This window comes from Schistocerca cancellata, chromosome 2 (genome assembly GCF_023864275.1).
Source record: "Schistocerca cancellata isolate TAMUIC-IGC-003103 chromosome 2, iqSchCanc2.1, whole genome shotgun sequence".
NCBI lineage: Eukaryota > Metazoa > Arthropoda > Insecta > Orthoptera > Acrididae > Schistocerca > Schistocerca cancellata.
In genome coordinates, this window is record NC_064627.1 from 1088727977 (window position 1) to 1088741124 (window position 13148).

Here is a 13148-nt window from a genome sequence, read left to right on the forward strand (position 1 = left end):
CCTCCGACGATCTCGGGATTCTGACGATCTGATAGTCTAATTGGACAGAATTTGGTACGCTATCCCTCAGGAGGACATCCAGTAACTCTGTTAATCAATGCCAAGCCGAATAACTGCTTGCATAAGGGCTGTGTAACAACCCGTTATCGCTTGTTCAATTTGTTGAAGTTTGATAAATCAACCAATTTTTTTTAAATTGTCGTCATTTGTTTGTGTGCACTTGTACATTACATCTACCGATTTCGCCGCGTCGTCTGGGGCGTCTTGTCACGGTCCGCGTGGCTCTCCTCAACGGAAGTTTGGGTGCTCCCTCGGGCATTGGTCTGTGTGTCGTCCTTAGCGTAAGTTAGTTTAAATTAGACTACATAGCGTGTAAGCTTAGGGACCGATGACCTCAGCGGTTTGGTCCCATAAGGCCATACCACAAATTTCAAAATTTTCTACCGATTTCCGTCCCACTCCGATAATTCCTTCGCGGTACTTTTTTTTGTCTTAGTACGTATCATCATCATCATCATTTAAGACTGATTATGCCTTTCAGCGTTCAGTCTGGAGCATAGCCCCCCCTTATACAGTTCCTCCATGATCCCCTATTCAGTGCTAACATTGGTGCCTCTTCTGATGTTAAACCTATTACTTCAAAATCATTCTTAACCGAATCCAGGTACCTTCTCCTCGGTCTGCCGCGACTCCTCCTACCCTCTACTGCTGAATCCATGAGTCTCTTGGGTAACCTTGCTTCTCCCATGCGTGTAACATGACCCCACCATCTAAGCCTGTTCGCCCTGACTGCTACATCTATAGAGTTCATTCCCAGTTTTTCTTTGATTTCCTCATTGTGGACACCCTCCTGCCATTGTGCCCATCTACTAGTACCTGCAATCATCCTAGCTACTTTCATATCCGTAACCTTAACCTTGTTGATAAGGTAACCTGAATCCACCCAGCTTTCGCTCCAATACAACAAAGTTGGTCGAAAGATTGAACGGTGCACAGATAACTTAGTCTTGGTACTGACTTCCTTCTTGCAGAAGAGAGTAGATCGTAGCTGAACGCTCACTGCATTATCTTTGCTAGTACGTATTTCTCCCATAAATTTAACTTTTGTTACTGCAACAGTAAATGTTACACGAGGGCCGGCCGGAGTGGCCGAGCAGTTCTAGGCGCTTCAGTCTGGAACCGAGCGACCGCTACGGTCGCAGGTTCGAATCCTGCCTCGGGCATGGATGTGTGTGATGTCCTTAGGTTAGTTAGGTTCAAGTAGTTCTAAGTTCTAGGGGACTGATGACCTCAGATATTAAGTCCCATAGTGCTCAGAGTCATTTGAACCATTTTGTTACTCGAGTTAAATTTGGTGATTCAGACCTTATACCAAATTCTCGGATTATTTCAGGTATACCTTCAGCGTCAGATCATACAAATGGTGTCATAATTTGGTTTCCCCCTATTAGCACGATGGACACAATTTCTCACGTGCTTCGCGACGAGAAACGGGTCCCATGTGGGGACAGTGTACTGTTTGTCTCCTGGAGCAGACACTTCTGCGATAAACTTTCGTGAAAGTGAACTTTATTTGCCACGAAAAAACTTCGTTGCGAGTTATAAAGTGTCAAAAACTGATAATGACGAACTTCCTTTACAAAAATATTACGAAAAATACTAGTTAATTGTGTCATGACCTACAAAGAACAGTTATACGGGAAACTAATATGTATCGCCATTCTTAGAACAAATGCTTTGATTATTTTTTCTTTGTTCTCACGTCTTCTTCTTTGATTTCTGGTGTATCTTTAGCGTGTTGGAGGCCAGACGTGGTTGCTGTAAGTTTAGTTCGGTAATTTCAAGCAATAGATGAAATTTTACCTAATTTTGTACTCTCTTATTGTAGTATTTGGTAACCCCACCAGCCTACACTTTGAGAAATGTTTATGATATTTTAAATAGCGCGCGAGAGGGGCAGATGCTATTCATATTGTTGTCGGCCTTTTTAAGGCCGATCACAATATTTCACTATACTTCTGAAATAATTAATAATATTTAACTCAGATTGTTTAAAAATAATACTAATAACACTCCTTCAGAATGGATAGGTATTTTGCTTAATTTCAAGGAATTTTACGTAAAAACGTCGTGCTTAAGTGTGCCGATAGAATCTGTGGCAAAGAAGATGTTTTATCAAATGGTTCAAATGGCTCTGAGTACTATGAGACTTAACATCTGAGGTCATCAGTTTCCTAGAACTTAGAACTACTTAAACCTAACTAACCTACGGACATCACACACTTCCATGCCCGACGCAGGATTCGAACCTGCGACCGTAGAGGTCGCGCGGTCCCAGACTGAAGCGCCTAGAACCGGTCGGCTACCACGGCCGGCGATGTTTTATCAATACTTAAAGTAAGCAAATATTTATACAGAGAAGTTTCAATATTAGGAGATAGTAGAAACAGTTGTTCATGCTATGATAGCTGGATATTTTATTAAAGAACTGCAGTCGATATTTAATTAAGAGATACCCCTGAGAGCTTACTAGCCGGAATTTGTAGCTCTACCCACCAAAGACAATTTAATACTGTGTGGTTGTAGTTTGTGCTTGTAGGTGAGATATATTTTCCGATAAAGCAGATGAACAATTGTTTTGAGTGTATATTTTGAAAGTTTCACGTAATGCAGTACGCAAACAATATTAAACTAGGCCCACATCCAAACATTTATTATACACAACCAAGCTTTATCAGATTCGTACAATACATTTCACAGCGTGTACATGTCTTTACAATACATTAACACAATAACACGATTCATACAGACAGACATTCTTCGCGCCACAACACGGTGCACACCACATCAGGTTTAACTGAATGTGTGTTCCAAACAAACATCGCTATTACGCACAGGTACACAGATGCCAGTCTCAAACTTTTGCAGTTCTTTGCAATCCAAACGTGGTAATGTCGCAATTAAGTACGCCTTCTTTTTTTTCCCCTCAGTCAAAGAACTGGAACGGTATGCATTTAGCCTCGTGATGAGGACCCTCTCTGGTGGGAAGCGGCGGCTCCAAGGTCGGGAGTAAGGTCGTTCTGACACCAAGCCCTGACCTCAGGTGAGTCGCGTTCGCGCGTTAATTCAGCGCGACCGACATCCTTCCATGCGGCCAAATAACCCGGCAACCTTATCTACGCACGTGGTTTTATTGTTTCGGTCAATCAGCAGCAAGTAATCTACATTACATGCTACACAGCGCGCGTACATTCTGCAGGACGCGTTCCCGGAAACGCAAACAAATACTGACGCGACATACATCGGGTTCGCGTGTCAATTCAGTCCGCCGCACGTCCTTCCGCGGTGCACAATAAACCAGTAACGTTGTCTGCAAACAGGTGGCTGTAATTGTTTCGCTAAATCAGGAGCGAACAATGTACAAGCAGTGCTCCGGAGCACACGAACTGTGTCCGCCGCATTCCCGTAACTGTGGCGCCCCCAGCATGCCTGACGAAACTCTAATAGAGTCATCGCAGTAGTCAGCAACAGCCAACTACATCACTGCTATCGTACTCTCTACCCTTACTACATCTGAAGCGACCAACGTCTTCCGTCTCGGGAGTAGCAGGCTCTTTTGAAAGTTCTCTAGCGCTGGACTTCCATCAGTGTCCGCTCCGATAGTTGAGTGGACGTCCGGTCGGAGAACGAAGTAAGTCAGGTGGTTACCCTTCTTACTACGTACGGAGTAGCTGCGGGAAGCAGGGTCAACATGAATAAAACCAAGATCATGCACACCGGTCGAGGGCTGGACGCTCTGCACAGTCCGTTTACGACGGTGGACATCTTGCGATGCTTAGGTGTATTGTTCACCCGATCGCTACGGCAATCAGCGGCGGCGAGCTATCGATGTCTCCTCCAGAACGTCTGACTGCACATACGCAACAATTCACTCCGAACGCACGACCTGCTCCAAAGGGTGGACTACACTAATGTTCACCTGGCCTCGCGACTGCCGCACCTGGCACAGGTACTGCCAATGCCACATGGTATTGCTGACAGATTAATGGCGGCCTTTGGATACTGTGTCAGCCAAGGAATGATGTTTAAGATCAAATACAAGACTTTAACTCTCCCACACCATTCTGGAGGACTTAACCTCACGGATGTGCGGAACAAGGCTCTAGCTCTATACCTGCGAGCGACGCTACGCACTTGGAACCAACGGCAACACGCCATCACGTTGGCCATCCTGGATGTGCTTCTTCCTACGTCCTTTGAACCACCGGTGGCGGTAGGCACAATCTCGCCCTCTTTTTCTCACGTTGCGCGATTTTTTGTTGATTTTAGTTATGTTCAGTTACAGATACCTTCTACAAGAATCCCCACTACCCGTGAGATATATCGATACTGGCGGCGTCATCATGGCAGCAATGTTGTCGAACTTAAATACCCAACACGAAACTGGCGACAGATTTGGCGAGCTGTCCATACACCTCTCCTCACCACAGCAGAGCGATCGTCATGGTATACACTAATCAACCGCAAGACAGTCAACCGCCAACGATTGTACGACATTCGCATGGTAGATTCCCCGCTCTGCGTTATATGCGGCATGCAGGACACCGACGAACATTCTCTGCAGTGCGGTGAGGCAAAGGATCTTTGGCGGCTGACGCAACGCATCATGGCCCTCCTCCGACGCACCGACGAATCAACGATCACGACGGACGCTTTATTTTTCCCTGACGCTGTATTTTTCCCCTCACAAAAAAACTTCGGCAATCCGATGGATTGGAGGACACGCATCGCACTACGTGCTCTCGCGGACCTTGATATCGGGCATGGACTATTGGCATTATCTACTAGAACAACACGAAATTATCCGACGCCACTCTAAATATAAAACGCATTTTGCGAACTTTCTAGGCAGCATGTTTCATAACCCCCCGAAGCGGTGGGGAGTCCCAGGTTTACGTTCATTCGAGGGATAGGATGTACTCCCAGTGAAGTGACGAGGATGTCACTTCAGTCCTATATTTCTTTCCCTTCTTTTTTATATATGATTTTTCTTGTGTGACATTAAAAAAAAAAAAAAGTGGTCAGCGCGACGGCTAGTCACGCTAAGGAGCTCGGGTTCCAATTCCCGGCTGGATTGGAGATTTTCTCTGCTCAGGGACTGGCTGTTGTGTTGTCCTCATTATCATTTTCATTGTCATCAGTGGAAGGCAACGGGAAACCACCACTGGAATCACTTCCCTAGGCGCTCATGCAATGGACCTCTCTGACGAGGCTCCCCCATGACAAGACCTGCCCCTAATACAGAACACAGAATTTCTTCTATCAGTCAGCGAGTAACGTGCGTCCTCATGCTTGTCTTCATGGTTCATCGTTTACACACTGATGGAAAAAAATCGCAACACCAAGAAGGAGTTGAGCGACATAAACGAAACATGGCAGGCGTGTTTCTATATCTGGAAGTGAATGTCAATTCAAATTTCGCGCCAGCCGCATAAGAGTGGTGCTAGTAGAACCAATATAAGGATGAAAATCAGCTTTCCTTTAAACATACGCTGTAACGGTAGTGAGCGCTAACTGCCTTTGGGATTGGAAGTGGTGAGCTGAAGTTAGTCAAGAATGCCTTTAACCCTATAACGGTCGGCCGAAAAATAGCGTGAAGAACGGTCAGGCTGGTCATTTGGACGCAGTAAATAAAACACTTATAAGAAGTGTCAGACAGCATATTTACATCAAATGACGAATTTTTTGTCCCGGCAGTACTAAATGCGATAGTGATATTATTTCAACTTTTTAATTCTAAAATAGCTTAGAGAGATAAAATAGTGAAGGCAGCAGAGGATCAAGTAGGTAAAAAGACGAGGGCTGGTAGAAATCCTAGGCTAACAGAAGAGATATTGAATTTAATTGATGAAAGGAGAAAATACAAAAATGCAGTACATGAAGCAGACAAAAAGGAATACAAACGTCTCAAAAATGAGATCGACAGGAAGTGCAAAATGGCTAAGCAGGGATGGATAGAGGACAAATGTAAGGATGTGGAGGCTTATCTCACTAGGGGTAAGATAGATACTGCCTACAGGAAAATTAAAGAGACCTTTGCAGGAAAGAGAACCACTTGTATGAATATCAAGAGCTCAGATGGAAACCCAGTTCTAAGCAAAGAAGGGAAAGCAGAAAGGTGGAAGGAGTATATAGAGGGCGATGTTCTTGAGGACAATATTATAGAAATGGATGAGAAAGTAGATGAAGATGAAATAGGAGATATGATGCTGCGTGAAGAGTTTGACAGAGCACTGAAAGACCTAAGTCGAAACAAGGCCCCGGGAGTAGACAACATTCCATTAGAACTACTGACAGCCTTGGGAGAGGAAGTGGCCGTGCGGTTCTAGGCGCTGCAGTCTGGAACCGCCATACCGCTACGGTCGCAGGTTCGAATCCTGCCTCGGGCATGGATGTGTGTGATGTCCTTCGGTTAGTTAGGTTTAACTAGTTCTAAGTTCTGGGGGACTAATGACGTCAGAAGTTGAGTCCCATAGTGCTCAGAGCCATTTGAACCTTGTGAGAGCCAGGCCTAACAAATCTCTACCATCTAGTGAGCAAGATGTATGAGACAGGCGAAATATCCTCAGACTTCAAGAAGAATATAATAATTCCAATCCCAAAGAAAGCAGGTGTTGACAGAAGTGAAAATTACTAAACTGTCAGTTTAATAAGCCACGGCTGCAAAATACTGTCACGAATTCTTTACAGACGAATGGAAAAACTGGTAGAAGCCGACCTCGGGGTAGATCAGTTTTGATTCCATAGAAATGTTGGAACACCTGAGGCAATACTGACCCTACGACTTATCTTAGAAGAAAGATTAAGGAAAGGCAAACCTACGTTTCTAGCATTTGTAGACTAAGAGAAAGCTTTTGACAATGTTGACTAGAATACTCTCTTTCAAATTCTGAAGGTAGCAGGGGTAAAATACAGGGAGCGAAAGGCTATTTACAATTTGTACAGGAACCAGATGGCAGTTATAAGAGTCGAAGGGCATGAAAGGGAAGCAATGATTGGGAAGGGAGTGAGACACGGTTGTAGCCTCTCCCCGATGTTATTCAATCTGTATATTGAGCAAGCAATAAAAGAAACAAAAGAAACATTCGGAGTAGGAATTAAAATCCACGGAGAAGAAATAAAAACTTTGAGGTTCGCCGATGACATTGTAATTCTGACAGAGACAGCAAAGGACCACGAAGAGCAGTTGAACGGAACGGACAGTGTTTTGAAAGGCGGATATAAGATGAACAGCAACAAAAGCAAAACGAGGATAATGGAATGTAGTCGAATTAAATCGAGTGATGCTGTGGGAATTAGATTAGGAACTGAGAGGCTTAAAGTAGTAAAGGAGTTTTGCTATTTGGGGAGCAAAATAAATGATGATGGTCGAAGTAGAGAGGATATAAAATGTAGACTGGCAATAGCAAGGAAAGCGTTTCTGAAGAAGAGAAATTTGTTAACATCGAGTATAGATGTGTCAGGAAGTCGTTTCTGAAAGTATTTGTATGGAGTGTAGCCATGTATGGAAGTGAAACGTGGACGATAAATAGTTTAGACAAGAAGAGAATAGAAGCTTTCGAAATGTGGTGCTACAGAAGAACGCTGAAGATTAGATGGGTAGATCACATAACTAGTGAGGAGGTACTGAATAGAGTTGGATAGAAGAGAAATTTGTGGCACAACTTGACTAGAAGAAGGGATCGGTTGGTGGGGCATATTCTGAGGCATCAATGGGTCACCAATTTAGTATTGGAGGGCAGCGTGAAGGGTGAAAATCGTAGAGGGAGACCAAGAGATGAATACACTAAACACGTTCAGAAGGATGTATGTTGCAGTAGGTACTGGGAGATGAAGAAGCTCGCACAGGATAGAGTAGCATGGAGAACTGCATCAAACCAGTCTCAGGACTGAAGACCACAACAACAATTACAAAATGATTGTAAAAAATTGAGAAAATATTTCTTTGTACTACTAAATTTACGTAAACTGGAAACACAAGTAAATTTGATTGAAAGTTTCACCAGACCGCAGGCCGCCGCCCTCTGCCACGCCTCTGACTCTACAGTTCCGTGCTCACACGAATTCTGTACGACTTCGCTCTCCGCCTCCTTGGCTATGCTTTCCACATGTGCATCCCTGGTCGAGTGCATTACTACACGGCTCTCTGACCTGTCGGACTTGAGCTCACAAATAACTCCACACCCAGATACCTTACACACCCGCATCACCTCTGCCTCCGCTGAACTGTCACTTGCACAGCGTACCATACATCGTCTATCTGCAGACCCGCAACGAGGCGCTCCATCACACACCTCTACAGCGTCTTCACATCAATCTGCTCATGTGTCGAGCATTCCGCCACCTGCCGTTGTTTTCTCACCGGCGCAGATGAATATACAAGACGCATCTGCATGCTTCGCTCCTGCATTGTGTCTTCCATCGCCGACTTCAGCCGACCCCCTGCCTCAAGATAGCTTCTTGATCCCTATTGCCGACCCTCCCACACGAGTATCAGCCATCAGTAATGGCACTTGTCATAGGATCCGCACCACCGACAGCCCACCTGTTCGTTATAAGGCCAGGCACCTTAACACTTCCAAACTTCTGTGCTTGAAGGCGATCGTTCAGGATCTGTTGGCTTCGGGCGTCCTCCGCCCCTCCGATAGCAACTGGTCTTCACCTACTCACCTTGTTCCCAAAAAAGGACGGCACTTTGCGCATGAGCAGGGAGTACAGGTCCCTTAATGCTTGCACCATTATCGATAACTACTCCATCCCACATAGCCAGGATTTCACGCAATTACTCTATGGTTCTACCTTTTTCTCCGTATTGGATTGTTCCAAAGTGTATCACCAGATCCTTATGCATCCACAGGATATTCCGAAGACGGCCATCATCACAGCCTTCGACTTATTTGAATACTGTTACACGCCTTATGGATTGCAAAATGCTGCGCGGGCGTGGCAGCGGTTCATTGATTCCATTTTGCTCTCTCTGTCATTTGCTTATGCATACTTAGATGATATACTGATCTTTTCCTCCTCCACTGAGGAGCATCAAGTTCACCTTGATGCACTCTGTTTCGCCCTCGCTGCCAACAGCGTGGTGATCAACCACGATAAATCTCAATTTTGTTCCACATCAGTTACCTTCCTAGGCCCTGTCTCTGCCGACAGTCTCCGACCGACGAGTTTTCGTGTCGAAACCATACTTGATCTTCCTCTCACTCAGGATTATGCTCAGTTCTGTCGTTTTCTGGGTATGACAAAGTTTTACTGGCGCCATATATCTCAAGCTGTCTCCATCCAAGTGACCCTCACTGACACTATCTCCGGCAAAAACACCACAGGGAAACGGAAGTTGGAGTGGACCGAACACATGCTTGACGCCTTTGGTAACCTTAAAACTCCCCTCGCCAAAGCCATCACACTCGCCCACCCTGACCCTGAGGCCTGTGTCTCGATCACGACTGATGCCAGCAACTCAGCTGCGGACGCTGCTTTACAACAGCACACCGCTGACTCCACCCAACCCCTCGGCTTCTTTTCCAAGAAACTGACAAAGAGCCAGCGCAGGTGGTCGGCTTTCGACTGTGAGCTCCTCACTGTGTACGAGGCTATCAAACATTTCTGTACTGACCTCGAGGGGCGATCTTTCACGGTCTATACAGACCACGAGTCACTCATGGATGATATTTGTAATTCGGCTAAGTTCCTTCCGCTGAGGCGTTTCCACCACATGGACTACATCGGCCAGCACTCTTCAAACAGGTGCTATATCCACGGTGTGAAGAACATTGTGGCAGACTACCTATCCTGCATCTGCGTGCTAACCACACCACTGAATCTGGAGGAGCTCGCCTGACTACAAGCCGACGACGATGATATGCAGGAAATAATATCAGACAGCGAATCATCGCTCTCTGTGCAGCCCCATATACTACATGGATCGCCGATTGCTGTCCTTTGTGACACCTCTACAGGCACACTTTGCCCCCTCTTCCCTACCGCCCTTCGGCATAGAGTCTTTACTGCCTTGCACGGCTTAGCCCACCGTTGAATGCAAGCCATGATGTGGCTGGTTACAGAGCACTTCGTCTGGCCTGGGATGAATCTCAACTGCCGCACTTGGAGCTGTGCGTGCGTCCCATGCCAGCGCAGCAAGGCCGGCAGTCACGCTCAGCCTCTGTTGGGCAAGTTTGACATTCCAAAGGGGCGTTTCAGCATGTCCATATCGACGTCGTTTGTCCCCTGTCCCCTTCCGAGGGTTACAGATAGATCTTATCGATCATCGGCCTTGTGACCCGCTGGACTGAGGCAGTCCCACATATTGACATCACGGCCGTGACCGTTGCCCATTCTTTCGTCTTGGCGTGGGTTGCCCACTTCGGCTGTCCCCTGTCTCTCACAACAGACCAGGGACACCAGTTTGAGTCCGCCCTCTTCCCACAACTCCGCGAACTCTAGAGTGTAGCCAAATTTCACACTGTGGCTTACCAGGCGAATGGCCTGGTCAAGCGGTGGCATCGCACACTCAAGGCCGTGCTATTGTGCCACGGTGGCCTATGGTAAGAGGCCCTCCCATGGGTCCTGCTGGGTATTCGCTTGGCCCATAAAGAAGATTTGAATGCTTCACTCACTGAGATTCTATACAGCGAATCCTCCTTCTCACTGAGTTCGCCGAGGATTCACCATCAGCCACAACACTCACTGAGATTCTAGACAGCGAATCCTCCTTCTCACTGAGTTTGTCGAGGATTCACCATCAGCCACAACCAAGGATCTCCCCACCCTACTCGAGCGGGTTTGTACGCACACTGCACACCTCCGCACGCCTCTTCCCCGCCCCCACACCATTACACCTGTGTTCGTCTACAAGGACCTCGCTTCGTGCGACTTTGTGATGGTGCGGGACAACACCATGTGACCAGCTCTGCAACCGCCTTATTCGGGCCCTCACTGCATGCTACGTCGCGGTACAAACATGTCCGTCATCCTCCTACATGGATGGCCATAGGCAGTGTCTGTTAATCGACTTAAACTGGCGTGGTAACTCACCGATCTGCCTCCTGACGATGCCGCCCTGCCTTCGGCTGACGCGTCTCCGCCTGTGCAGCCATTTGGTACCACTGGACTCCTGCACTGCCGACACTGAAGCCCCACTTCTCACTCCTCGAGCTGGGCCGCCGTCTAGCGCGAGGGGGGGGGGGGAAGGAGGGGGCGGATTGGGGGGGGGGGAGTGGCTCTGTGGCGTCTCTGGCGCAGAGTGCTCTATCTTTGTGACTTTGATTCTTTGGACTACTTTGTTCTAGCGTTCGTTTTCGGTGCGTAACTTGTTCAACTGCCATGTTATGTTAGGTACCAGTGATTAATAAATGCGTATTCGGTACTTAGTATGTGTTATCTCCAATCGAATCTATGTGACAACCATAGGTTCAAGAACTAAATCAATCAATGGATTGTTAAAAAATGACTCCCATGATTCTAACGGTGAATGTCGCAGCTCAAATAGTTCCAAGCAAATGCACAGTAACTATGTTGTGATGTCTTGTTCGAACGGTTTGTGGGTAACAACTTTTTCTCCATTTAGTTGCTCCGTTCCTTTCTTTATAAAAGATCACAGGTGATCTGCCTGAGTCAGTTATAGGAGTTGACTTGAATCAGCAACAGTAGGTGCATCGGTGCTAGCAGAAGGCTGAACATCTTCCTCTTAATCACCACTTATTTCACGATTACTGTGATAATCACTGTTTATTTGGAAGTATGGGTCCGCATCAGGATCGTCTTCTTCACTCTCATCATCATACAAAATTCTGTAAACTTCGCTGTGTAAACTACTGACAATGATAACTGAGTTTTAAGACATAACAAATAGTTGGCAAAGTAACTCAGTGTTAGGCCTACAGCAAAATAAAAATAGGATCGCACTGGCAGAAATTAGTAACTTTAACGGCCGGACTGAGTCTGACGGACCCGCACGCTTTTTGGAAGACTGCCAAACAATGAATAAACAAAGCAAAACCTCATTCACGACTTGAACGCTTTCTCTCGGATGTTTCAGGAAGCTAGCGGAGCGCTCGTCTCAATTCACCAACTACAAGAATATATAAAAGTTAGTGCGCCTCAAAGAGCCAGCTTGACCGTTCTAGGGTTAATGCAACGAAGATCGCGTAAAAGTGCTAGCGGAAGCTGGATCTTTCTGCTGAGATACTGCAGAAAGATTTGACGAGAATGTAGCCACTGCACATGACTGCTGGCACCGGTGGTCACGATAAGGTAGGGTCGCAAGAAGACCAGGCTCCAGACGGCCACGTGGCACTACCGAGAAGGAAGACCATCTTGATCGGCATATGGCTCTGACGCATCTTACTACATCCATAGCAGCAATTTGAGCATAAGTCGGCACCACAGCGACTCAGCTGTTACAAATCGATTACTTCAAGGACAGCTCCAAGCCAGATGCCCTGTAGTGTGCATCACACAGTCGACAAAACACCGCTATTTTCGATTTCAGTGGTGTGAAGCGAGAGCTCAGTGAAGGCCAGCGTGGAGGTCTGTTGTGTTTTCTGATGAAAGCTGGTTCTGCCTCGCTGCGAGTGATAGCCGTGGTTTGGTTAGAAGGAGGCCAATTGAGAGTCTGCAGCCAACCTGTCTGTGTACTAACCACACCGCACTTACACCTGAAGTGTAGTCTCATGGTTATCCCACGCACCCTAACAGCAAATCTGTACATTAATCTAGTGATTTGCTCTGTTATGCTGATATTCATGACCAGTTTTCCAAGGGATGTTTTCCAACGGGATAACACTCACCCAGCCGGCCACTGTGGCCGAGCGGTTCTAGGCGCTTCAGTCTGGAACCACACGACCGCTACGGTTGCAGGTTCGAATCCTGCCTCGGGCATGGATGTGTGTGATGTCCTTAGGTTAGTTAGCTTTAAGTAGTTCCAAGTTCTAGGGGACTGATGACCTCAGATGTTAAGTCCCATAGTGCTCAGAGCCACTAGAACCACTAGAACACTCACCCAAATATCATTGTTTAACCAAACATGCTCTCCAAAGTGTCGACATGTTACCTTGGCCTGCTCGATCACCAGATGTGTCTCG